General features: G+C 37.8%; 1 protein-coding gene across 1 annotated transcript in view; it reads right to left on the bottom strand.

The window, feature by feature from the left end:
• unc5a (unc-5 netrin receptor A) overlaps positions 1-27,500 on the bottom strand; it is a 133,198-nt gene that overhangs the window by 63,451 nt on the left and 42,247 nt on the right. The gene's annotated exons all lie outside the window — the stretch shown is intronic.

The following is a 27,500-nucleotide window of genomic DNA, read 5'->3' as shown; positions in this document are numbered from 1 at the left end:
CGGGGGGACAATGCAATCACTTACAGGAAAACTTCTCGCCCACTGAAGAAGCTGAACACAAATACCAAATGACACAATGGCGCCCATAGTGCACACATCCTTCCGCTATGAACACAGCTTCTCTCTCTCTCTAAACATATTAGCCTTGTGAGAGAAACAGCATGAGGACATAGAACAGAGTTGTAAGACGGACATAACCTCTTTACACCGACACTCAGGATAGGCCTGTAAATCCCAAAATGAAACCCACCTAAAGAGGAGCGTAATATTAATTTATCGTCCTCAATCCAATATGGCTGACAGACTGGGCATTAACGGCCGTCTCTGTCACTCCCTGGGCAGCAGGACAGGATGGGAGCCCATATCTCACATATTGAAACGGCAACAATCACACTGACCTTTCTCTCCTCTCTTTTATCCAGCCTTAGTTCATCCTTGCAGACCGTTGATGCCCGGGTCACGGATAATATTACGTTGCATCATAAACACCAATCGTTATAAGGACATTATCCGTCAGTTCCACCCCCACAACACATTATATTAATGTCTTGCTTTTTCTCCTGATTTTCTCTTACCCTTGTGTGCTGAGTTGCTAATTTATCAGATGAGATATGTTGAAGCATGCCACTGCCACCGAACCCCATTACTGTTTCGTGTACATGTTTAACTGTTAATGAAAACTAAATGTTCTGTGTCCAATGAACGACATAGATCACTTGCTGACACTTTCCCCTTTTCTCCATTTTCCAAGCACATTTTTTATGGCAACGCATTTGCGAAGGAGAGAATGTCATTAAAATGGCAGCTCCCTATTCAACTCAAAACGCCTGACATTACTCGCAATGGATGCAAGTTTATTTTCTTCTCTTATGGTGTTGAGGACAGGCCACAGTTCATCATAAATAGTGAGTATAATTGCTCTAACGAGGAGCTAAAACTTTGTTAATAAACAGTGTGGGACCAGTAGGTCAGGTTGTTTGAAAGTGTGCTGGTCCTAAGCTTCTTCTAATGAGCCAGATTTGTGACTGTAGCGATTACGCGGCTGCTCTGACCTTACGCAGCCCAGAAGACTGAGGGAGATGGATCACAAAAACGGTGGGTGAGATCCAACTCACACCTGCCAGGTTAATCATCTCGTAGACGACGGATGATCCTTTAACGGCGATGGAACAAAGCCATCTGAGACGCTGACGAGTTGTTAGCTTGATGAGCTCCTGATGTTGTTAACTTGCTGCTGGCTTCTCATTTGCAGAGGTCGCGCACAACATGAACTCTCAACTTTTGATGATGTTTTTCCAATTTGTGTTAGTAAGTGTGCGCGCTTCTGTGTGTGTGTCACAAGGGGCGGGAGTTAGTCTTCCATTTTAGTACATGTGCTTCAAGTTAATGAGGTTAAACATGTAATTTCTTTAGAGAAGTAAATTGTCGTTTAATGGAAGGGTATTCTAGTCATGCACTGCTTTATATCAACCCTTAATGGAGGGCTGATGAGTAGTAAATTGGCTTAGATTATTGTCACAACAATGTATTTCAATGACAACGTGTACCGACGTAGACACATGCATGCACTCACAGGGAGTGTCAACCACTTAAGAGACTTCTTGCAGGTCAGTGCACAGATCAAATAGACATATAGCAACACCATAAGCGCTGCATTAGAATCAACTGAACCTAATTGGCTAAAGCTGCCATTAATTGTTCAATGCATCTGAGTCAGTGCAAGATTAGTTAGCGTGCGCACACACACACACACACACACACACACACACGCACACACACACACACACACACACACACACACACACACACACACACACACTAAATGGCTCTCTTGTTTATCATTTGGTCAATGAATATAACTTAATTGATGCATCAAGCTGGATGTGTTGCTGTGGTCGAGTGCACATTATGTAACTGTCTTTGTCCCTGTGCATTTTCATGAAAAAGAATCCAAAGTGGAGATTTCACTCTTTCAGAAACACATCACAGGATACAAAAAAATATTTTTCCGCAGCTGCTTTTTTCTCTAGAGACTGTTCAAGTGGCCTAAAACCCATAAACAACCCCCATCACACGCACACACACACACGCATGCACGCACGCACGCACGCACACACACACACACACACACACACAGACACATACACACACACACACACACACACACTTATGCATAAGAACATCAAGAGTGCACCAGGTGTCAGTGTGCTGAGCCATGATGTCCTGGGCAGACTTCCTGCTGTGTGCTGACCCCATGTCTCATCTGCCCAAATGACCGCCCCAAGTCCCAAATCAGAGACCGGCACATCCGCGAGAGGAGATGATGAGGCTTTTGTGATGCAGTCAGAAATATCTCCAAAGAAACATTTAAAAATAAAACATTATTTTCCTGTAAGCACTGTAACTATATCCAAAACGCAGTTAAAAAGCACACAGGATTAGATTTTCAGAAGTGTTGCAGCTTTGTAAATATCTTTTGTTACCATCCATCTTCAATATTTCATAGTGATTTTTTACTTTAATGTCTCTAACTGTATCATTTTACAGCAGTAAATATCTTTTTTAAGTCTTGTTGTGAAATACTCACACTCGTCCCCCCTCTGCCAAGCTTGTGCCAGGGTGACAAATATTGTTGACTTAGTATGTTGCCATTTGTTAAATACATTCAATTTTTAATTTCACTCATGTCTTCTTTGAGAATAATTCAGTGTGAGGTTGTCAGCAGTGAGATTCTGTATCTGGAGAGTAAATAACCCTCCTTTGTGTTCGCCCCCAGCAACACATCGCTTGCCCTTTAGAGCCAATTACATTTTTTTAACAATGTCATGTCTCTAAAGGAAAGCATCATTGAGCAATCACTGGGCATAATTTACATTAGCGTGATGAACAGCAGCTATAACAAGTGTTTTATGATGCCATCAGTGCCTTACAATGTCCTCTGAAATTCAATTAAAATTACTGTCCATAATATTAAACCATTTCATGTTTAGCTGCCTTAACAACAAAGCCAAGATCAAATATGTCACAACCACTTTGTTGGTTGATCTTTTTCTTCAGAGCTCTTGGGTTTTTGACTGAGATCCGTTTTGGATGAGTTTAAACACTGACAGTGTTTGGCAATTAACATTAACAAAAAAAAATGCCAAAACAGCTTCAAACATGTCATGATGTGATCTTTCTCACATTTGATTAATACTTTTCCAAATGTGCGCATACATGAAGTGTAATTAATAATTTGATTTAAGTCACATTGTAGCCACGTTTAGTATTAGTCCATCAAAATGAAAAAGCATGCAAAACCGCCTTGGTTGACACAAGCACACACATGACTCATGTAGCCACCATTAATAAAGACCAGAAATTTACCAGGCTAGGCTCACGACATCCAGAGCTGAAGGTCCACAGGACCGACAGGTCGGACCCAAAGCTTTACTACCATACTCGTAACTTTTGAGCTGACTGTCACTCTGAACTCAAACAAGACACTGGAGCTTTTCTGTAAATGATACATGTGCTGGTAATTAATATCATTTGACCAAATCTAAGTGCAATGTCATAGTTTTGGGCATCACCTGGCGATCATTTTGAAGCCAGATAAGGCTTATTGCATTAGCTTCAACCTCCAGTTGCTCATATATATATATTGAAATTGTTGTTTGCCAAGACTACTGGATAATAAAAGCATTATTTGTAAAATGTTCAGCAGAGCTAATGCTCTACTCCCCAATGATGGCATTTTTGTTAGACTGTTGGCTATTCTTTTAGGTTAATTTTTCATTTCATTGATATTTCCTTCCATATGCCCTTATTTTAATGTGTTAACAGTTTTTTTGTTTGGCAATGTGGTTGCCTTGGAAAAGTCATGAAGAAATTGTTTTTGTTTACGCATATGTTATTATCTATCATAAATCTGCAATAAAAAAATTGGATATGCTAAATTGGAAGATGGAGTTTTTTTCTATGCATGTAATCCTGTGTCACCTGTGTTGATTGTGGAGCTGTTGAAGTGTGTTGTCCTTTTTTGCACCATCTCCTCCTCCCTCATACATAATGAACAGACGAGAGCATAACATGAGATTTCTAGGGATTTCTATTTGTTGCCAATTATACTCTTGTTCCGTTCTTAAAATTGTTCCAATGCACAATGGTGGTGTCAATTGCTTTTGCACAAAAAGCAAAAATAAGTAAAAAAAATATGATTTATAAATGATAATTTATGAATAATTAAGCACAATAATATTTTTAATTCTAATCACCCAGCCCTACACTTTAAATAATAAATGATTAAAATTAGAATTCTGGAAATAAGACCATTGGTTCTTTATAGGTCAGAAATACCTTTCTGATATTAACACAGGGAAAGAAACTGGATGAGCTCAAACAAAAAACCCTCCATCCACCTTCATACATAATCCAGAGCACGGCTGACTGATGCATGGTTCTCCCAAGATGACAAATATTTACTCCTTCACATGTCTGAGATTCACAATACATTTTTCAATGAGGCAACCACAGCTCACCAAGCACTCTCTCAACCTAACACACTCATTCACTGCTAAACACACACAATTCTGTATAGTATACACACACACACACAGTACATACGTGCACTGAGCTGAAGCAAGCAAAAAGAAGCTGAGAGAAATATAAGCACACAGGCAAAAAAAAAAAAGTTGATCATACACAGCCTTTCTCTCTATCAATGGAAAGTCTATCAAAAATGATCAAAAACGAACAAATTCATATTCTACACAACACACCTGGCCTTGCCTGTTGGTCTGGAAAACCGAAAATCATTGGCACTGAAGATACACTTGTAACAGCACAGAATCATTAAATAAACATGGAGGACAGGTGGCACCCAGTGAAACCCAAAACTTAACATTCATGTCAACATCAGTGGTAAAGGATGGAGATGGGGAATGGAGGGCAGAAGGAGGGGAGGGACCTGGAAGGATGGGATGAAGAAGTACAAAAGCGTCACACATGCCACATGTGACATGATTACAATGTTCTCCAATTTAGAATGAATAGAAAATTGGCTGCTAAGCATGTACATTAATGCAGGGCTGTACATCTGTGAACACACATCAATTCAGAATACTTATGCCATGCAGCCTACAATGTTCCCTGACGAGAATATCTCAATGATGGATGCTCTCCCAGAACTCAGGTCACATTGTTGATGTCAGTAGCTGCCAACATCATCTCTAAACAAACTGACATCACTTTGAATTATTAAATGTGGTTTTCTGAATGTTGTTAAACTAAAGATAAAAGGTTGGAGCACTTGAGTAAATAGATACACAGAACCACTATTAATGAGCCTGACACATTTGAAAATCAGCTTACACTTTTGCTTATTCTGAACTTTATAGATTTTCTTTTGTCGTCTATTTGAAGCAACAGACCAGCAGGGGGGCGCGGGCAGGCAAGTGACTCTTTACTGTCTATCTTTGCCACCAGCGCTGACGCTCCCAGACACCTTTGCTTGCCTGTCAAGATGATGCCATCTTGAAAGGCACATTTGCTTTGAGAACATTTTAAGTTCTATGTCATCCTGAAAGCTCTCATTTTGAAAAATGCATTAAGTGATGAGTGCTGCGTGTGTCTGAAGATTTTTGTCTGTGCAGATGTACATGTAGCGAATAGATGGCTGAAACTGAAGGTTAACATGATGAACAGCTAGGATTCTGGATTCATGAAAATTTCCTCACTGTGGGGTGAATCAAAGCAGATTTTGATTTAAGACATTATATGGAAAGATCTTATGGATTTATTCAACCTCATGTAACATTGAGTTGTATAAAAACTTGAAAAGTTTGTCCCCCTCATGTTCCACATAACACATGTAAACTACACATATAATTAGACAGAATAGGGTAGAAATTAAACAAAAGCGTGTTCCTATTCTGAGAAGCATCATTAAAACTTTGTGGACTGAGAGTCTACAAATTGCATATTCATCTCTTGTGAAGTACCACAGCTGATGCTTTGTCCTCATTCACCTCCAGATGCTTCCAGAGGCTATCCAGTTTCATGGCTGAAACAGCCTCTCAAAATCAAATCAGTTTTCTATAGCAGCAGTTCAATCACTGGCTGAGTCTCTCCAATGAACTTTGGATCCTGATTTGCAATATTCAATGTCGACACCAACTTGTATATTTAACAAAAGTTACATATTTGATGTCCATTTTTATTACGAATGTTACCACATTAAAAATTAAGTTTGAGAGCATTTAGCCTTTTTAAAAATAAAACAATTTTTGATCACAGTCTTGTATGAACCAGCATCTCCTAAAGAGATTAAGAGCTTCGTTTGAACTTGAAATACATAATTCAACTCCAGAGGATGGCAAAGATCGAGCTGCATTATTAGTTAGAGATGTTGTGTCCTCTTGTTTGGGTCTAAAAATACTTTCTAGTCTTCAAAACAGCGCATTAGGCAGAGGAAGAGGAATCTTTCATGCTTTCATAACATCTTTGCTTTGTAAAGCTTATTTTGGCTATTTAACATTACAGCATTAGGTTATTAAAATCAAACAAAATAACAAAAATAACAAAAAAAAACACGTCTTCAGTACATGATTGTTGTATGTAGTTGGGATCTAGTCTGGAAACAAAACAGATGACCACCGACACAAATTCTAGTACTTAGTTCTTCTGTGTACCTATTTTTGTGAAAACACATCAAACTGTTACGCTCCAGAAACAAAACAGATGGATGAACTCACAAAAAAAAATCCCTACATCCCGTTCATGATGGAGAATAATTAGCACATAAGTCCTTAAAATGAATTCATCTCAAGAGGAGGATTCACAGAGCCTGTAAAGCTTGTGCAGACATGAGGAACACGATAAAGTCTGCTTATTTTTGAGCTAGATTCAAAATGCCTTGCAGAAAAAGTTCAATTTAAATGCTTCAGATTCTTTAAAGCTTCACCTTTTTGCCGTTTCAGTGCATGACGTTTTTCAAGAGTCACAGAGATTTAAACACATTTTGACTTAATAAATACATGCAATCCTCAAAGGAACTGAAGACATGCTGAGCTGTCAGGAGGGGCAGACGCAGTTGTGGTCTTTGCTACCCAAGGCACGCACATCTTCCTGAATTTGTTGTTCCCTTACGCTCAGCCGGAAACAAGGTTATCCGAAAGCAAGCTGATTACACAACGCACAGTCGGCACGGGAGGGAGAAGAAATAAAGACAGAGTTGGAATGAAGGTATTCTTAAATCTTTGAAATGGATCTTAGGAAATAATGGGAGGATGGAGGAAGGAAAAGACAAGATACAATTTAGATTACCACGTTAATCCTTTAATTACCGGATGCGCCTACAGCTAAAATGAAACGTTTCACACACTGCATTTTACAGCTGTGGAACAATTTGAAGTAAAGGAAGTGAGACAGACTCCCGAACGATTAAGAGCCATAATCATTAAAATAATAAAATGTATATGCTCTTGATGCTAGAAAACACAACAAATTGCATATTAGAGCTGAAATGAAAGTCAACCTCTATCCTATTCATAATAAATAAAGATTATTTCTTAGAGAGTTTTACAATTACATAAAACACGTCCTTTATCAGCCGACAACATGGCAGCTAATAAACCAAAGAATCACAGAAAATACACATCTGTTCAGTTCAAATAAACATGCTCAATTTGGCTAAATGTCGAAGCAGCAAAGGGGGAATATATGGCTGCTGATGTTGGCAGACAATCCTTAAAGTTCTTCAGTGTATTCCAAAGGCTTTTGACACAAAGAGTTGTAAACGTGAGGCCCCCTTGCAACACTTGTCAACCGTGTCAACCTGCCAATTTCTCACTCTTCCTCCTCCCCCTCCTCCCCCCCCCTCCTCCTCCTCCTCCTCCTCATCTCATTATCTATTCTCCTCCCAATAAAGTTCTGGGTACAACGAGAAGGGGGATGACTCGCTCTATCTAATTAGTGTGACGGAGCAAGGAGGCTCCTCAGCACCAGACAGAGAATTAGAACACAACATGAAGATATGATCCATAACAAGGCTGAGATTAAGCATCACCTGTTCAACTCTAATTACTGTAACAAAATGCTGGAACCAACTTTCTAATATGACAAGCCACCAGCACTTCCAGTAGTGCTGACACTGTACCACTGGGCTCATAGCAGTGTGGTGGAAAGATAAAGGAAACAGATGTTTAAATACAGTATAAAAAGAAATGTCACTGCCTGAGAATTTCAAACATTTCTTAACATGAAAGTTTTTTTTTTAAAGCAAAACTGCAACACAATTTACATCTGGCTTTAACATAAGTGTAAGTGCACACAGATCAAATTTAGCAGATTAATCTGTTTAAAGGTGCAGGTGCATGACCACAGTCATGAGAAGAAAAGCCTCAAGAGTTGGATGTCACTCCAATTCGCCTCATTCTATCAAAATCTACAAATACCAACAGCAGCTAATAAGATTTTGAACGCCAAATGACTAACTTTGAAACTGACATATAACAAATAATGAGGGCATAATTGAGATGAGGAAAAGGCTTATTTAAAGTTTTAAATGAAAAGCTCTCAGACAGCATGTGACATTTCAGATGATAAAAAAGAGCAGATTTAGTACACAAGTGGTGTATTTACCCCACAATATAATACATTGCATTTAATACTAATTTCTGCAAATTAGTATTAAATGCAATGTCTTACAGTTTAGGTTGATGTGAGGATATATCTGAATATCACCAAAGTCACTGTGGTGTACCACCCAGGGACAATGATGTTGAAAAGAATTTTTACATGCAAGAGTATTTTGGTCTAGAGCAGTGGTGGACACATCAGCAATGGCACTGTTGGCTGAATTTATTTTTTCTCAGGCAATAAGCCATGAAAACAAAAATACATGTGTGAACTAATTTGTAACATCATTTTCTGCATCTTCAACACAACAGAGTAAAACAAGAAATAGCAAGTTCCGCCTCTATGATTATAAAACAAACAAATTAATAAATTCTGCAAATGTAAGAAGTGCAAACATAGAAGAAGAGTTACTGCAAGCCAAGCACGTTTACCCCACATAACATGTTGACAAGCGGATCAGACCAGAGGCTTTGGACCTGAAAGAGAAATATAACTGGGATCATGTAGATAAGTGAACCTGTCTAGAAATAAAAGACAGAGATAGCTATCTGATACGACTTCCCTTGCCAGGCAAACCAAAGCACATCTGAACTCCATATGTATGGGTATCAGTCAAAGGTAGAAGCAGAAGACGTGGGAAACTAATTTTGACCTAAACAGCTTTCGGATTATTCTCCCCATCTATTTTATTAATTCATCTCCTCCTGACATAACAACCAAAAAGCAAAGACAAATGGGATTATGTGATTTAGCTATGCATGAATACAAATCAGTTTTGGGAGAAGTACCTCATTCATTACTCAAAACCGACCTTCTCCTCCATTTCAGGTAAATCAGTCTTAAAAAGGAATGTGTTCTCTTCACAATTTAAAGGAGGCAAATTCAGACATTAAGGACTGACTGTGATGTATGAGACACAAGTATGTGACCAGACAGTGAGGACAACCAGTTCATAGCCTCCTCACTTTAGAATGACTAATGTTACTTGGCCTTTATCTGTGAATTGGTAATAACGCCAGTAATATGTAAATGACTCTTCACCTAGTCATCCATATTAAGAATGATAAAAGTTTCGTGTCATATTTCCTAAAAGCTGGGCGTCTTATAAAAGGTTGACACAAAGGTCAGCTCGAAATTAGGAAAAACAGGGGAGAATAAAGTCCTGGCACCTTTCATATTATGTTCTCCTCAGTACAGCATAATGCACATTTCTATCACTCATATTATAACCAGTCATTATTAAACACATACCAATATAATCATATTGTGTTTAAGTTAGACACAGGGTCACCAAGTATCACAGTGGATAAAACAGGGAAGCCTCGGACAGGAAGAACCCAGGTTTGAATTCAACCTTGAACCTGACAGTCATAATGAGTGTCTCATTCAGTTCTATTGACCGATTTTACCAAACGGTAACAGAGTTCAGCACAAATTTGACTTCAAATTCAAAGAGACATCTTTGAAGTACTGCTAGATGGAGGAAAATTCAAGGTGCACATACCACAAGGTGCTATAATACTGACTCAAGAAGCATCAGTAACCGGAACGAACAGAGCCGTTATGTTGCTTGCAGCTAGAGAAAAGGTACCAGAGGTGAATTACTGCTCCTCGGTGTGGGACAAACAAACAGAGTATGAAGAAAAATGATACCAAATAAAGAGCTGGAGATGCACTGCAGTGAATGATGGAGGAGGATGATTGTAGCTACTGTATCAAGGTTTAAATACAAAGACTTCAACAATGTCCAACCAAGACATGGAAAAAACTCAATCTGCTTTCCATGTTGGCAAGGTTGGGAGCTGCAAATTCATTTGAGGACTCCATCGAGACATGACTGCAATGGGCCCAAGTGTATTTTGATGTGATTAGGGTTCTCATTGCCTGAAGAAAATTAAACAAGAATAAGAAGGTCTTTGTGGACTTTGTAAAATAAGATGAAGACTATCTCATTATCATCATCATTACTTATTCATGATGCTGTTAATATTGAGCCAATATCACATTTTGTGATTTGGATTTTATTTTACAATCAGGTCCGGACTGAAATATGACAAATTATAACACTCTAATCCCTATGTAAAGAAAAACTTGAGTACCCTTAGAACCTACATAACAACATATATCTGTGCATAATAAAATATCACCAAATCACTGCAAATATCAGTGAGGTAAAAAAAACAAACTTCATTTTTTGTAAAAAATGGTGCGATGCTAAGACTAGTTGCTCACTTAATGATCAAAATTATACAAAGATGTAACGCATTAAGGCAAAATATTCCCTCCAAACTGTTTTACCTACGAGTTTTCTTATTTTAATTTGCATCTATTGCATAAGTTTGAAGTGACTGCTGTTAAAAAGAAGCAAATCATGGTCCCATCCTACAATCTGGATTTTATTAAAAGTCGCTGATTTCTTTTTTGGGACACTGCAAATTCTTCCACCCAGTGTAAATTGTAGTTTTGTCAGTGTAATTGAGGAAGATAAACCTAAATTAAAATAAAGTAAACTAAAATAAAATAATATAAAGGAATAGCAATGTTTGAAAATGCGGAATACATGCCTGACTCATACCCTTTATTTACATTGCCTCTAAAATGTAATAAATTCTTCTCCAGCTCATACCTAATCCTCCCACCAAGTTTCACTGAAATCTGTCAAGTGCTTTTTTTCTGTAATCAAAATACGAGACAAACAATCGGAAAGGATCATTAACCTCCTCAGTGGAGATATTATCCTCTTCTTAAAATGGAACTGATGGTGTTTTTTATTTTCTTCCCAGGTAGTCTAATTTCCTTTGCCTTAACAACACTGAAGCTGGTATAAAAAAAGAAGAAGAGGAACTTGAGCATAGTGCTTGTTCTGCCTTAACCCTGCAGATCAAATGTAATGTTATAGGCTTTCAGCTACTTTGGGCTCAGACTGCTGATGCCTGCAAAATGTAATTCCCCACACCAGTGACAGAACAACTCCAAGTACTTTGTCTGGGGAAAATAAATTCTTATATTTTTTTATTTAGCAACACATTTATTTAGTGAAAAGTACTTAACTGCACTCAAAATCAAATATAACAAACTTTTGTTTTACCACTTTCACATCCCTGTTGTGTTGCATTCCTCCTAATATTCAAATTGCCTCAAAATAAAACTGCTCATCCATTTTCATCGGTACTCAGTGAATTCAAGACAGACCGTAAACCCTAAGTTAAATCAGTGAGGTACTGCTTTCACTGTCACATCACGCAACATTCCAGCTCCATTCTCTGCAGATCTAAATGGCCTTAATTCAGTCGTGTCCCAGAAAAAAAGCAGTCTTTCATTCCAATCATCATACCTGCATGATGGATGTGACACTCAAACTTTTGAACTTGAACTAAACAAATTTGTGTTCAAAATTTAGGGTAATGAAAAATAAATATGCTAACACAGAAAGAAAATACAATAGAACACATCAATGTAGGCTTCTGTAGAAAAGCTTTGCTGCTGTGTGTACAGGTCTTCACTTGGACTGTGAGTGTAATGTGATTTCAGTTTGTGTGACTGAAGTACAGTAAAGGGTTGCTGTTACGAAGATGGCTGATTTTTTGGCATCACGCAGCACTTTATTGTGTATTTTCAAGTGGCTGAGTGAGGTACTTGTGTTGTTTTGACACAACTCTAAAGCGCTCTTTGAATATAATCTGTTCTTGTTTAAAATTTGCTCAAAATCCGAAACACAGTACTTCCAAACAATGGATGACGATCTGCTTCGAGGAATGAGCTTGTCACCTTCAGCTCCTCCTATCTCCTAAGTATACAAGAGAAGTACTTTTAAATGTAATATCACTTGTCATGAATGCATCCAGAATACTAATGTTTGCAGGCAGTGTGGTCCATGGAGCAGCTGTGGTCATGCAGTGGTGTAAGGGAGCACTTGATTTGCTTTGAAATGTTTTGCTTCAACATCAATATTCCTCAATTAGGTTTATTTGATTGTGGGAAGCCAAAATCATTATGGAGATTACATTGTGATTAATTGTGCTGCACTAGCTGTGGATATTTTATTATTTATATATACAATAATTAAAAAAATTAAAAGACCAAAACCAACAATGTGGTAGTGTGTCTCCACTTATTTTCTGTCTTCCTTTTCCTCTTATTAGCACAAACACTTGTCACTGCTGAAGTTAAAATTATTCGTCACAAATAATTAAATGGAGTTTATAAATTTGCTGAGCATTCTCCTGAAACAGTTAGGCAGTGCAGGTTTAGGTTACAGGTTTAGGTTAAAATAACTTTCACAGGACATTCGTTTGAGATTGTTTTTAAACGTGGATTAAAACACATTTGATGAAATGGTGAGTATTTGTGACCCAAATATGGTGTCTATATGATTGATTCTTCAAATACAGTGTCTACGTTCATGACAGCGTCAGGGTGTGACTGAAAACTGGGATTTAATACGTTTTGACGACAAAGGATCTCTATAGCACAGAGAGAAAAGCAACAGTGTCAGGTGTGGGATAAAAAACGGAGCAGATGACAAGTAGATAAATTAATTCATTGCAGAATGAAATTTTCACAATATCACCAGAGTGATCACCAAATACATAATATAAAATAGGAAAATATGCAAAGTAATCAAGTGGTAAATGTAGATTAAATGATCTGTGAAAGCTGGAGTCATTCTGAACACGAGCGTCTTTTATGATATTTATTATTTATGTAATGAGTATAATAATGTAACAGGTTCAGTTGGTGCTATTTCACATGCTGCTGGATAGTTAAAAATTCTAACAATCGCTATATCTGTGTTTTCATATACTGTGTTTTAGATACAGTATAGGATTATTCTGCAAAGCAACGATTGAGCAGACTTGGAGTTTAGGGAAACAAATCTCTTCACAAGATTAGCAAGAGGCACTGAAATACTCACCTTCACACAGTCATACCTGAGAAGCAAACTACAGTATGTCACTTTTCTTTTGTAGTGTCCTCCTTCCAGCCTGTGTCTCTGAGGCAGATAAGCAGCACAAAGACCGTCCTCCCGTGCCGCTACGGCAGCTGATGATCATCTGACAGATGATGTGATGAGGTGGGACAGCGCTGCTATGCTGCTAATAACACCTCACCGCAAATAAAGGCTGAAGATAGGAACGGTCTGATAACAAGGAAGCTGCTCTCATTGTATGAGAATCTTCAGTCTCTCTTCTCGTTCTCTGCTCAGCAATCTCATTTCCTTTCATTTAATTTTAAGTCACCTTTTAAAATGTTTCTGAAAAGAGATGGCATGATAGGCATACTCTTGATACCTCTGGTAGTCATCCTGAAGAAACTTAAACCTTACACCTTAATTTAAACCTTAATTTTTTTGTTCTGTCATTGGCTTGAATGGTGATAAAAATTCTGCTGAATTTTTAAATATACAGAAATTGATTTTAATTTGTCATGTAAGTAATAGCAGATAACAATAGCAGTAGACTAGCCCCGTTATAAACTTAAATTAGGTGATAGTGATTATTAAAAATGTGTCTTTTTACTGCAGTCAGTAAAATTAAAATGAAAAAATTCCTTATCAATCTATTTTTCTTTTGGATGGTCAGTTTTCCACCGAAACGTACAAATTTTCAGCCCTCGGTACTGATTTCATGGGTTGTTGTTTTGTGTAATTTAATATCATCCATGCACGCACAAAATGAAGGCTTCTGGATAAGAATAATTGGTTTGTTTATGTTACGTAAGTGACATAACCTCTGTCATGTATGTGACAAAACTGAATTTATTACACAAGTTCACTCCAACTTCCATCAGTGGAATTTCTATATCACAAACTGCCATATTAGAGCTTATTGTCTCCATGATATTTACACCTTAAGGTAACACGAGAAACACTCAATTTAGACCAACAAATGTCACATCAAGAGCCATTTATGTGTTATCATAATACAGAATAAGTTAAATACAATGAGGTGTTATTTATATGCCATTTGGTGAGATCAGGATGAAGACAGGGGTCGAGCCGCACTTGGCTCGTCAGACGCTGAGGGAAACGGAATTCATCAACACAATGGTCACCTCCTTTTTCACCTCACTCACATCTGCAGAGTTATGACTTCATGAACAATACACAAATTCTCACAGCCGTCCTTGAGCTCCCATGGAGACTTGAGTCTTCAATCTGTCATCTGTGTATTGTGAATACCAAAAAAAACACTCTGAGGATAAATTCAGCATGTTTTCTTTGTTACAATAATGTGCATGTTGAGAGTAGCAGACATTCCTCCAGAGTTCCTTCAACAATGTCGACTATAACAGGTCTGGGTTTTTCTTCCTCACTGCTTTTCCAAATCCATAAAAAGCCTTGATGGCCACATTCTACATTACAGAGACAGAAATGGCTTCCACATCAAACCCAATAACACAGGCAAACCATTCGGTAACTGGCAATAAATATATGAAAAGAGGCGCATTGACCCCAGGAAAAAATACGAACAAATGTTCTAGGCAAGAGCTTGTGGAGATGTGTTATCAGACCCATCGACTAATGGCTATGAAAGAGTGAAGAATCGTGTGAAGTTCTGAAACCACAAGAATGATAATCACCTCATTTAGAACAATTTCCATGAAGTGAATCAGCACGTCTATTTATTCTTTCATGTACATGGTACATAAAAGACTGTAATTGGAGCTCAACTATAGACTTACTCTGTGAGCATTTTAATGTAATTTGAATAATGGGATGGCATTCAAGGTTATTTGAGAACTGCTTTCAAGTGTATGGAAGGTGGCGACTGACAACCCACAGACGGAAGAACCACCTGGTGAATTTCGTTTTAATGACAGCAGTGGAGAATAGGATGTATTTGTCACATTAAATTTGAAATGACAGGTCATATTTCACCTTAAGAAATACATACCCTGTCCAAATTCTGTAGTCCACGATTTGATTCCAATGTAACTACCTCACACACATTAAAGGAAACGAGAGCAGATTATGCAGGATTTAAGGCAGCAAGGAAACAGAAACATTCTGCATCAAAATTCATGCAGAGTATTTTTTTATGTGTAGCACTGAACTGTGACAAAGGCTGTAACAATCCACTTTATTTCTGATAGTGAAATCTATCTCTCATAAAGCTTTCAGTCAAATTGTTCGTCACTCTGTTAATTTGTCAAGAGGCCATTTTTTTGAATTGCCTTTTGCCATTATCCACGAAACAATGAAGAGTGAAGCTCACAATCAAGAGGCAGAATTGCTGAATGCATTTAAGTAAATGAAGAAACAGTATAAGAATTGGTGAATAACTCCCTTCCTTAATAAAGTTACAGAAACTGATCAATTTTAATTTAATTGCATAGCCTCCAGTTTAAGAACTCAGAGGCTGTGTGTTTATCTGCTTTGCTTAGCCCAAATACAGCAACAACCTATTGGCTCATGTCTGCTGAATGACAACACATCTTCAGTCATCTGCAAAATGTTTGTTTTGTGTATCTAAAAGGCTTCACAATAAAATTATTACTTTTTTAGTATTAATTTTATTATCATTCTGAATAGTCCTATGAGGGAATGATTTGCTACATATATTTCAATATTTCAATATTCAAAATTGTAATATTTCAATGTGTATAATCAACCAATGAATCAGGAAGCATCATTTAACAAAAATCATAAGCTGAAGTAACTTCAAAATTTCAGAATTGATTTATACCACCCTTTGACTGAAGAATCTGTTCAATAACAAGCCTGTTCAAAGTGCAAAATAGTTTCAGACAGAATTTTAACAAATTACAAGAGCCTCTGGACAAATAACAGCATCTCAGAGCACTTGTCACTGTGCCTAAACCATTGAAATGTTTTTCCATTTAACGTTAATGAACCTCACAGATGAAAAAATGTTGTTTTTATTTTTCTGCTTTAGTTCTTAATTAATTAATTCGATTTCTACATTTATAATTGAGGTGCTGTAGTTATTATCCTTTCTGGGCTGCATAAATTTAGTTTCCTGGGTAAATACCAAGAGACTTCGATCTACTTTGCTATTAAGGCAGTGCTAGTATGCACAAAATCATCTATTATCTTTATTATCTAACTATTAATTTTTAAGATACTAGCAGGAAACAGGTTGAAAAATTATTTTTGGCTTCAAGCTTAACAGATCTTGTTTCTTGTGAAACAAATCAGTGAGTAATTGATTATGTGCACTTTGTTTATAAATAAATGTTTGTTTCATTAAGATCAAAGTTAGTCTGTCAGTATAAATATCTGATATTATGCTAGATTAATTCCAAAAAGTAGATGTATTAAATCCTAATGTGACAAGAGACTAGATATATGAGGAAACTGTGACGTCTGACGCCGTTAATAGATCTACAAAAGACACATACAGAAAAAAAATCTTCAATATATCTGTAACATGAGCACTGATCCAGAGTTTGGGATCCGGTGAGGCATTGCAATCTATGGGTCGTTCCTGCACTTATTAGAAAGAAGTGCTGCTGGTTCAAGTTATGAATGTTTGCCATTGTATAAAGAAGGTTTTTTTTCTGAAGGATCAGAGCATTGATGTCCGGTGGCAATCCAGCAGCCCCTCCCCGTGCACGACCAGCGGAAAGACAGATTGCCTATATTTCTATCACCTGTGTTGGGGTCTGGCCCGTGACACCTGCTAGACGAGCTCAGTTTCGTGCTCTCCTTGTCAGCTAACGTATGGGTCTATTGATGTGCTTTGACTGGGCCGGGCTGAGCCAACACTACACACATTAGTGCCAGCTGTTGTGCCTCATCTGTCTGTGTGTGTGTGCCCTGATAGTCACAGACAGTAAACACAGGCTGCTCCGAATATAATGCCCCTTCATCCGCCTTCACCCTGTGTCCCTCTGCTCACAATGCATTCATTTCCCTGCCCCAGATTAAATGACTACAGTGTCGGCTTTAATTGAGTCCAAGAATGTGGCTGATGGGGAAAAAGTTGATTTACTGCTCTACGGTAATTGCAGTCTTGATTACACCCGTCTCAAGCTAATTTGAGAATTTAAGATTTAGGAAGGCTTATTAGCATGGTCTGCAGGATCACAGTCAAATGATTCGACAACGTGAAGTAAACACTAGAAACCCAAATGCTGTGATGTTCGACGCCAATGATTAAGGTTAAAGAATTCAATGATGATTACAGTAAGTGCATGAAAACAAACAAAAGACCTTGATAAATAAATGTGACAACCAATCCAGACTCATCAAGTAATCAGACAGAAAAAAAAACTGCAAATTTCCCCATTATCCCAGGCTGATCAAGTCCTATTTTTTTTACAAGACACATTGATCCAACAGCAGACGCGTGGAAACATTACCCACCCTGTTAAGAAAGATGAGGGAGACGCCCTTTTCAAAGAATGAGCCTATGAACCGCTGAAATGTCTGTTCATACCCCTGCTGGCATGAATAATCACCCCCAGCTTCTATGTAATGTTCTGCAGATGATATATTGGGCCACATTTATTACTGCCCCGCTTCCACCTGGCTAGGAGCAGCTAAGTCCCCCATTAATAAGAAAAGTCAGGCCTGCAACAGAATTTCCACAAAACCAAAGACTACAGGCTTTGATCCACTGTTAAGACAGCATGACCTATTTGGTAAAAATTAGAGTCAGCAACCATTTTGCCTGAAACATAGCACAATATGAGATTCCCCTTTGATTCGAGTGAAGCTATTCAACAGTTCAGAGACACTTGCATTGCTAATCCCAGTCTATCAGATCTTTTGTAGATATTATGTTTATAACATAACATCTGTCATCTAGCAGTGAGCTCGCCACAGTCCAACTAGGAAACATTCAGGCTTTAGTTATTAGAAACACATGTAGAATACGTTGGTAATGACTGAAGATTAGTCCTGCTGGATAACAAATTCTTCTTTGAATGGGATTAAAATTACAAGCAGTTTGATGTGGTTCAGCAGGATTAAAAAGCCATTTATATGTCATCCTTTTGCCGTCAAATTAATTGCACAAGTTTGCCCTTTAGACAAATATGTCAGACAGATGAATTAAATCCAAAATCATTGGTTTCTGAAAAATGGACCATGCTGGCATGTTGTAAGAAGATGTTTTTGAGAGAGATCTTTTAAATTCAGGCTCAGGACTTTGTTGAATCAGGAGAAAATCAAACCATAATGAACAGATTCATATACCGGAACAGTAGCTCAAGGTTTAGAGCACAATAGAACAAGTTGAACTTCTGGCAGAGTTCATTACAAAGAAGTTATGTGATAAGATATAATGTCAAAAACAAGGACATTTGATGAATAAATAATAAGATTACATTTGTACTGGGTTGAAACATTTCGAGCAGAGCAGTGCACCATTGCAGAAAACCACTCCAACATATCTGACAGATTTTCGCAGGCTTTTACACAGCCTGTACTCCAGTCAGTAAATGCTGCTGGTTTCTTGGTGCTTCTGCTCTCTGTCCTCCTATTTCTCTCCATGTGATGCTATAAAATACAACTACTGCAAACATGATTCTGAAGTTGATAAAGGTCAACCTTGTTAATCATCAGTATATATGTGAAAATAGCCTTTAGTATTATATCACCTTATTTTGTTGCAGAGAACCTCAGCTCCTCTGTACTCAGAACAAATGCTGGCTGTAAGCACAGAGGGAAATGTTGTTGTGACTGAATCTGCAGAGTAAATATGTGTGCAAATGATGATTGTATATCCTCATGCGTGCAGCATGTGTCTGGAAATGCATGCATGTCAAGAGGCCACAACATAAATCAATTTAAATCCATCTTCTACACAGAAATGACTTATTTGTCCAATTTATTACAGAGCGTTCAATTCCATTGTGAAAGGCCTGAGAATTCACATGGCTCTTGATTGAAATCATTGCCACAGGGAGAACCAAGCCAAAAACCTCAGAGGAGCTGCAATTCGGAGAGAGTGAATCATTGATTTTCAGCAGGAAATCATCAAGACGTATCTAAGGTAAATGAGAGAGAGGAAATGTCAAATGGCCTAGTTCAGCAGGATATTCAGTTATCACCGCATCCTTTTATAGACAGACCACAATGTCCAGCTATTTTCAAGTTGTATTTAAGTGAAGACCAGTAACACTTGGAGAAAGCTTGTTCCTGCACTTTAGTGAAGTGCAAATGGAAAGCACCCTTGAATGAGCAAAATTGCGTATGAGAGACTTTGAAAGAAATTGTCTTGCCTAAAATAAAAATGTGACAGGAGAAAGCAATAAGATGCTAAACCAACAGAAGTCATATTGTGGGTTTGGATTTGCTTTGATGTTTGATTAAAAATATGCTACTCCTTTGAATCCCGTATGAATTCTTTGAAACTCAATAATGTTTGAATTAGAAGATTTAATAAAGGGGCTAAGAGCGAACAACTAGTTCGGTTAAAATACACAACATTTTACATTCACAGTCTTTTTTCACAGCAAGATGTGACATCTTCCTTGTGAAATAAACAGCTCACACTGCGTTTATAATTATTCAAACACAAATGAAAGTATAATTTGGTGCAGAGAAAATGTGCTTTTGTGGGATGACATATACCTCATCTGAAGCCATGTGCGCACTCTTGAATAACAAAATTTCTTGGTGTCAGGGAGTCCAATTAATCAAAAATCTTTCACTTTACGTCAAATGTCAAATTGTAAATATTGCGAGGAAAACACATCAAGAAATGACAGAACATGCAGACTTGAGAATAAAGTGTCTGGCTGTGGTGATGCTGACAGTTGGAGATAAAGATTAAGGAAGAAAAACCACCTTGTTCTGGGTGTGGGTGCCCGTGGTATGGAAATGCTTTTGAACCAAAAGCGTCAGAGATGATAATGGGTGGATCGACACTTTCTCATGTGACATGTGAATGTGTTGCTTTTGTCACTAGGCCTTTTTTCACCCAACTAAAGCAATGAAAAAAAAAAAAGTAATTTATTTGCTCAGACAACACAGGAAAACGGAGCGCAGTGGGATTGACAAGAGTTAAACGGTTATGTATGAATACGAATGATACAGTCAATATCATGAAACGACGAGGTCAAATCCAAAAGAATGGCAGTGGAAGTGTGAAAATATGGTCCGTTTGGAACAGAAGTTATTGAAAAAAACAGGATTGTAAAATTATCATAATGTAAACACAGATAAACTATATGCTTATGCATATACTGTATATACATATACATATATATATATATATATATACATATAATTCATATATTATGTTATATTTGTGGGTGTGTGCATGTGTGTGAATAGGAATTTAACACAATGCAATCAAAGTGACATATGCTGCCTGACTTTATTTCAGAACTAACTGTGACATTGAATACATTGATATCATGGAGCGCAGTGGCCAATCAGGAACCAGACAGCAATGGGCTGGACCAATCATGTAGCCTGGTCACTCTGCCACATGGAGGACCAGGTCTGACCCTCTGACTGGCCCGAGGCACCAGCCAAGAGGAGAACTTTACAGACAGTTTTTGGCGCAAACTGCACAGCCATCACTAATGGTCTGAGTATACCAATAAAATGAAGAGCACTTCCGGCTGCCTTACTGCTAGATATAAAAACATTACGACTGGCATTTTAGATGAATCATGACTCATCTGAATCATGGGTTCTGCTGCGTTGGCCTTGAACAACTTGAGCTTACCCGCATAATTGACTTGACTTTCCCTGCTGGGCTGTGATGGACCTGGGTCACAGAATGGCAGGACATGTCCAGCACATCAGGATGTAAAGCGGACTTTCTATATGTAAAGACAACCATTAACAGGACAAAGAGCTGGGTGCTGCACTGCTATATGGTTTATTACCAGACTTGTATGAACAATAAAAAGCCTGGCACCATGTTATTGAGTGTCTATGGTGTCTGTACACATCTGAGGACATGTGTGACTGAATCTCTCGAGCAGCTAAAGTGATAAGTGATAAGCGGTAGAAATGGTGTTTAGCTTCTCACTGGCTGCTGCAACGATCGCTGAAAATTCATTGCTCTGTCCAACTGTACGGCAGCAGAAGAGAAGGGGGAAGTGTGTTTAAAGGATTTTCACAGTCCCTAATGCTATTTATTACATCTCACCAGCTGCAGTGAGGAGTGTCTACATGTAATTGCAGCCATAGATCTTTTGGCCTCAGGACAACCAATCAAGATAGATTCCTTTTTCCGTTGTTGGGATTGACCATGAGTGAATCCTGTGACTTAGAGATGGGACATTATTTAACATGGACCCAGAGTGACATTAAGGAGCATTAGGTTCCAGGATTGTTAAAGCGCTTGTCACACTCCAAAGGCATCCATCTGCACAACGCTGGCTTCAATCAATAGATAAGTAATCGGCTGCAATGAGAGCCAGCATGCAGTATTACTCACCGGCTCTGCCCTGAATCAGCCCCATCGCCCAGTGAGCAGGAGAGTCTGCTGCTCCTTCATGAAGGAACTTATCTTTCACAGCGAGCATGACGCTATCGACAGTCCAGAACTGAGAGCAACTTTGTATTGGCACGATCACTCAGAGGAATTGTTCTTTCATGCAGCTTATCTGCTACAAAGTCAACATAGCAAAACAAAATGTGGAGCGACTGGCAATGCTTCAAGAAGCTCTACAATCAATTCCATGTACTGACTTCTTAAGGATGACCTGTAGTCCTGCTTTAAGTACAACAGGTGAAGCTGCCTCTTTTTTATTCCATTTTCTATGAGGGGCTGTGAGGTGCTAACGAAATTGCAGCATGGACGACTCTATTGTTATTAAAATTTGAAACCCATCCTTGAAATTCAATTTATAGCAGTCCCCCCCTCTCAAAAAATGTTCTCATTAAACTGAAACTAAATTTATGTGCCCAACTAAAAAATAAGTAGTCTGAATAATATGGTACATCATACACAGAAGAATGTCAGTGGTTGAAACTATTCTGTTTATTCTGTTTAAAGTTAGCATATGAATTGGGAAAACGGAATCAATGCACACTATATCCATAAAAACTCAACCTAACCACGAGAGGTTTTCACTGTAACTGAACTAAAAGTAGGACGCGAGTAATTCAAGTAAGGTTTGTCATGTTCAAGAGAGGTTTCTGAGTAGTTTAGCTGGACTACCTTTACATTAGAACTCCTTACATAACACCCCTAGTAATCCAAATAGAAGCTGCAGATGAAACCTCTCCTCATCCTCACGCTTATTGAGAGCAGTAACTTGGTGGAATCACAGAAATGAAATTAATTCTTCAAAAAGTTCAAAAGACTCGCTTCTCTCCCCCGCTTTGACTATAAACATTAAAAACCATGAATCAAAAGACATGAGACCCAGAACCTTCATCATGACTTTTATGGAGGGGATCGCCGGAAAACAGCAATATAATATAAAAATCACTGCTATTAAAGTGCAAGAATGCACTTTGGCTGACACAATATTGATTACTTTACTGCTGGAATAAATGCAGCTTGTGCACCAACTATCTAACTTTTGTTTAAAATCTGGTCAACCTAAACATATTGAACAGTAATACCTTAAAAGATAAATGACTGTGAAAAATATAAGCACATAAATGTTAGGATGGAGCAGTAGTCTACATAGATTGATAGCCTTGTAAGTGTTTGATGTAGCGCTGCCTTGAGGCACCCCAGCTTTCTTTGCAGCTTCAGCTGTATAAAGAATTGAATCTTATTGACAGCGAATGTCAGTTTTGTGGAAAAACAAGACCGCCAACATGAAATTAACAATCAAAACAGTAATTTAAATACTTCTGAGGAAAAGCTGAAGGTTGGCCAATGCGCTCCATTGTATGAATGAGGAATGCAATCAGTCAATCAATGCAGTGCATCCCAGCCATCTTATCTACAAAAGTCCTTCCTACAATGGGACAAAGAGTCTCAGGCATTAGAAAAATAAACAGCTGATGTCAAAGTGAGAAAACATTTCTAATAAAATTAAAATGCTCAATTATGCTAAGTTGTTGTTAAAATACACAGTGCTTTATTTTCAGCATTTTTGGTGGAGAAAAACATCCTCTTCAAACAAAAGCATTAGCATACACCCGTGCCATAAATCAAATTAGTACCATGATGTTGATGGGCTCTCCCGCTGCGGTTTCTCTCAACCGATACGGACAACAACACAGCTGGGAGGTGATACGCACACCAATTTACTTTCTGCACAACAAATATATGCAGGAGGTTCACCAAAAAACACACATACACACACAAAAAGAATACTTAACTTCTCATTTGAGTGGATTACCAAACCCCATGTCAGAACTCCTTTGATTATTCATGAAGCGTTTAGCATTACATACGAGTGCATGAATCTGCTCCTTAAAGTAGGTCTGACTAATAAATCTCTTTTCGATAGTTTATAGCTTATACATTTCATGTATAACAAAGTGTTATGGTGTGGCTCACTTGATCCTGGACCAGCTCAGTTGTCCTTTAGACACAGCTTCGACCAGACAGAAAAGTTACGCTCTGATTCTCTGGCAACTTGTTTCAGTTTGTTTCACTCAAAATAAAGAAGAAAAAAAAAGGCTGACAAAAGAACACATGTTCACTGCTACATGTGTCTAATATGTAAAATGTAAGCATGTAAATATGTAGAATGAAAGATGAACCTAAAATTAACTTAAGACTACTGTGTTTAAACTGTATTTAATAAGCAGCAGATACCTATGTTGTATTCTGACACTACCATAGGTTTTGGAGAGGGAACAGTGTAAGTGTGACGTTGTTCATCAGTTTGTTTTATCCACACTTTTCTGTATGGAATTTGTCCCATACGCAAAAAAGGGTAGAATTTTTTTTTTAACCTCAAGTGATAATGTCAATCTGATGAAACTTCAAATGTTGCTAAATCTCTCAATAATTGCTTTAAAAACAATCCAGACAACAGTGAGGACTTTAATGTTAAGGCTACAGTTCAGGATTTAGACACTTCAGAACAAATGAATGTGATCAAACTTTAGAGTGATAACACAAAGCTCTACTTGGTAAAATTTGCGATGACAATTCGAGCAGGGAGATCTTTAATCTCTAATTTTAGTAGTTCTTCAAAGTTATCATAAAAGACCAAAACACACTCGACATCACCCAAATGTTCACACAAGGATTCGACCACACAACATGACGAATCTTTATGAAGACTTTTAAATGAATGAATGTTGCTGTGATATTGAAGCTGTTGAACAGCAAGACTGACTGTGAACGAAAGGTCAGGCTTAACAAAATGAAGCTTTAAGGCCTTAAACTAGAGGTCTCATATCACAAACAATCCTACCCCCATCACCACCACCAAAAGCCTCTTCTTATACACTCAGCTAATCAGCACGACTAAGCATCACTTTCCATATGTCGCATAGATCTGATTGCTTGCCATTTTTCAGCTCATTAATGAAGACTTATACTGTATTCGTAATAAATGTGTCCTTGCTGAAACATGATCAAGTTTCTGGCCTCGCTGAGTGCTTTCAAATGATTGCTTTCCCCTTTGTGGTCAGTTTCATTGGTATGGGTGGAGGAAGCCGCTGAAGAAATGGAGAACAAAATGGGAACTCTAGCACAAGAACCTAATTACAAAAGGATTTTTTTGAAATATTATACAGAACAAGTACAGGAGATGTAAAAATGAAGAGTATGTTTTAGATGTACTGATTACTTTGAAATGTGTACTATTACACAGATACAATATATAATGCATAGTTTTATAGCATGACACGACCCAAAGCATGAAACACATAAAGTTTTCAAAATTTCTAACAATTATGGTATGTACCAAAACTGTTCCAGATGATCTCATTAAAAGAATCCTGGCTCTTTAACATAATGCAGCATGCACTCCATACAAATGAAAAGTCAAACACCCTGACACCTTCAGCCAAAATCTGTCTGTATTCAGACTCTGCAGATGCAGTCACATTCACTGGGGGAAGGAAATGAATGCTGGCACCTCTTTGCAGCCACACTTGGAGAGGCCATCACTCTGAGATCATTTTCACCCATATGTACAGTAATTACTACTTATGACTCTTGTGATTTATAACCAACTAGTGAGTGCAGGCTTTTCTTTTTGGTAAGTTTTCAGAACCTTGTTACCTCTGCTGATATGTATTGCTATTTATTGCAACATTCTTGTTTTGACATGACATGCACAAAAATGGAGGAAATGAAGTGCTACTATATTTGTATTATACTTTTAGATTAAGGGCAGCATGGTGGTGCAGTGGGAAGCACTGATGCCACAAAGCAAGAAGGTTCTGAGTTTGATTCTTTTCTGTGTGGAGTCTGTATGTTCTCCTCGTGTCTGCCTGGATTCTCTCCGGGTTCTCCAGCTTCCTCCCACCTCCACAGACATGCATTAGGTCAACTGATTAATCTAAATTTTCTGTACATGTGAAGGTGAGCATGAGAATGACCATGAGTGCTTGTTTGTCTTTCATTTGGCCCTCTGATAAACTATCGTCTTATCCGGGATGTAGTTCGCCTCTCGCCCATAGCCAGCTGGCAGCGGCTCCAGCAGACCAACAAAATAAATGAAACAAAAGTGTGAAAACTACTTTAATATCCTTCATACCTCTTCTATTACATTCAAACTTAATTAGTTAAATCACAAGTTAGTGAAAAGGGTAACTTGTAAGCAGCAGAAACTTGTTTTAACATGTTTAATGCCTAATGTTTGTTTATTTATCTGTTCTTGAGTTGACTCTTGTCTTAGACTCCTTTTATACTGTATATGCAGTATTAGTACTTCGGAGAATGTTTTCCTTCTTGTTTTTAGGTATTGGTGCTCAAGAGGTACTGATTTAAATTTAGTGATTAGGCTATACATATTCATACATAATTAAAAACCATGAAATATTTGTCCAGTTCTGTGGGTATGGTGAATTTGATTTGTATTTTCCAGTGAGATGGCTCTCACAGAATGTTAATGCAACTGGAATGTCACATTTCTACACCAGTCTTTCCTTTCCATCTTTCAACATTGCAAACGGACCGTTTCTATAATACATTCAATACATTGAAGTCTTTTGTTGCCAAGTCATCTGGGACAAAGATGAAATTTAGTGTTTAGAATGTAATAAATTTTTTTGTGAGATGTGACTATGGCGTCGTGACTGGTACATATCACTTTTATCAAAGACTCCTATTATATGGACTAAATGGCAGTGTGACTCATGATTTCAGTGAGGAGTAACTTTCATTTTCACTGAAAAAGATCTCAAAATTATGTGATTTTTTTTTCTTGGGGTCTGTAAAAAAATAAATAAGAATCAACTCCTGCTATCTTTTAAAGTTCTACGACACATTATGCAGGGTGCTCTGAACTCTGAAAGAGACATCAAGTTCACTTAATACCTTTGACAAAAAGCATTAGTGCACGTTAAATGAATATCTTGTTTCTTGGTCTGTTCTGAGAACACTCATTTGCAACTTTAATTCCACAAATGGATTTCAAAGCTATGTTTACAAGGGGTGAGACAATCTGAGCTCTGACAGCTCAAAAGCAGCTTCCTAGTAATAAATAGGCTAATGCTGCATAATCAAGTCACATGTACACTAACGTCTGTTGAAAGCTCTTTAGAAGTCCGTGAAAGTTGCATTAAAAATGCATCTAACGTGGCTGGTTTTCTATACGCGTGTGTGTGTGTGTGTGTGTGTGTGTGTGTGTGTGTGTGTGTGTATGTATAAATATATATGTATAAAACTTTATGAATTCTGAATTATTAATAATTAATTATATGAATGAATGAATTAATTTTATCCTCGGTGGTAGAGGCTAAGACTTTACACCACTGAGGAATTCCATCGCATTTACGTTAATGACGCGCTGATCGTTGTAATCAACAGTCCAACATGCCACTTTATCCTTGATTACTCTGTTTTAAGCCCACAGAG

The sequence above is a fragment of the Antennarius striatus genome, chromosome 10 (assembly GCF_040054535.1).
Source record: "Antennarius striatus isolate MH-2024 chromosome 10, ASM4005453v1, whole genome shotgun sequence".
NCBI lineage: Eukaryota > Metazoa > Chordata > Actinopteri > Lophiiformes > Antennariidae > Antennarius > Antennarius striatus.
The sequence above is the reverse complement of the archived record's forward strand: the minus strand, read 5'-3'. Positions and strand labels throughout refer to the sequence as shown.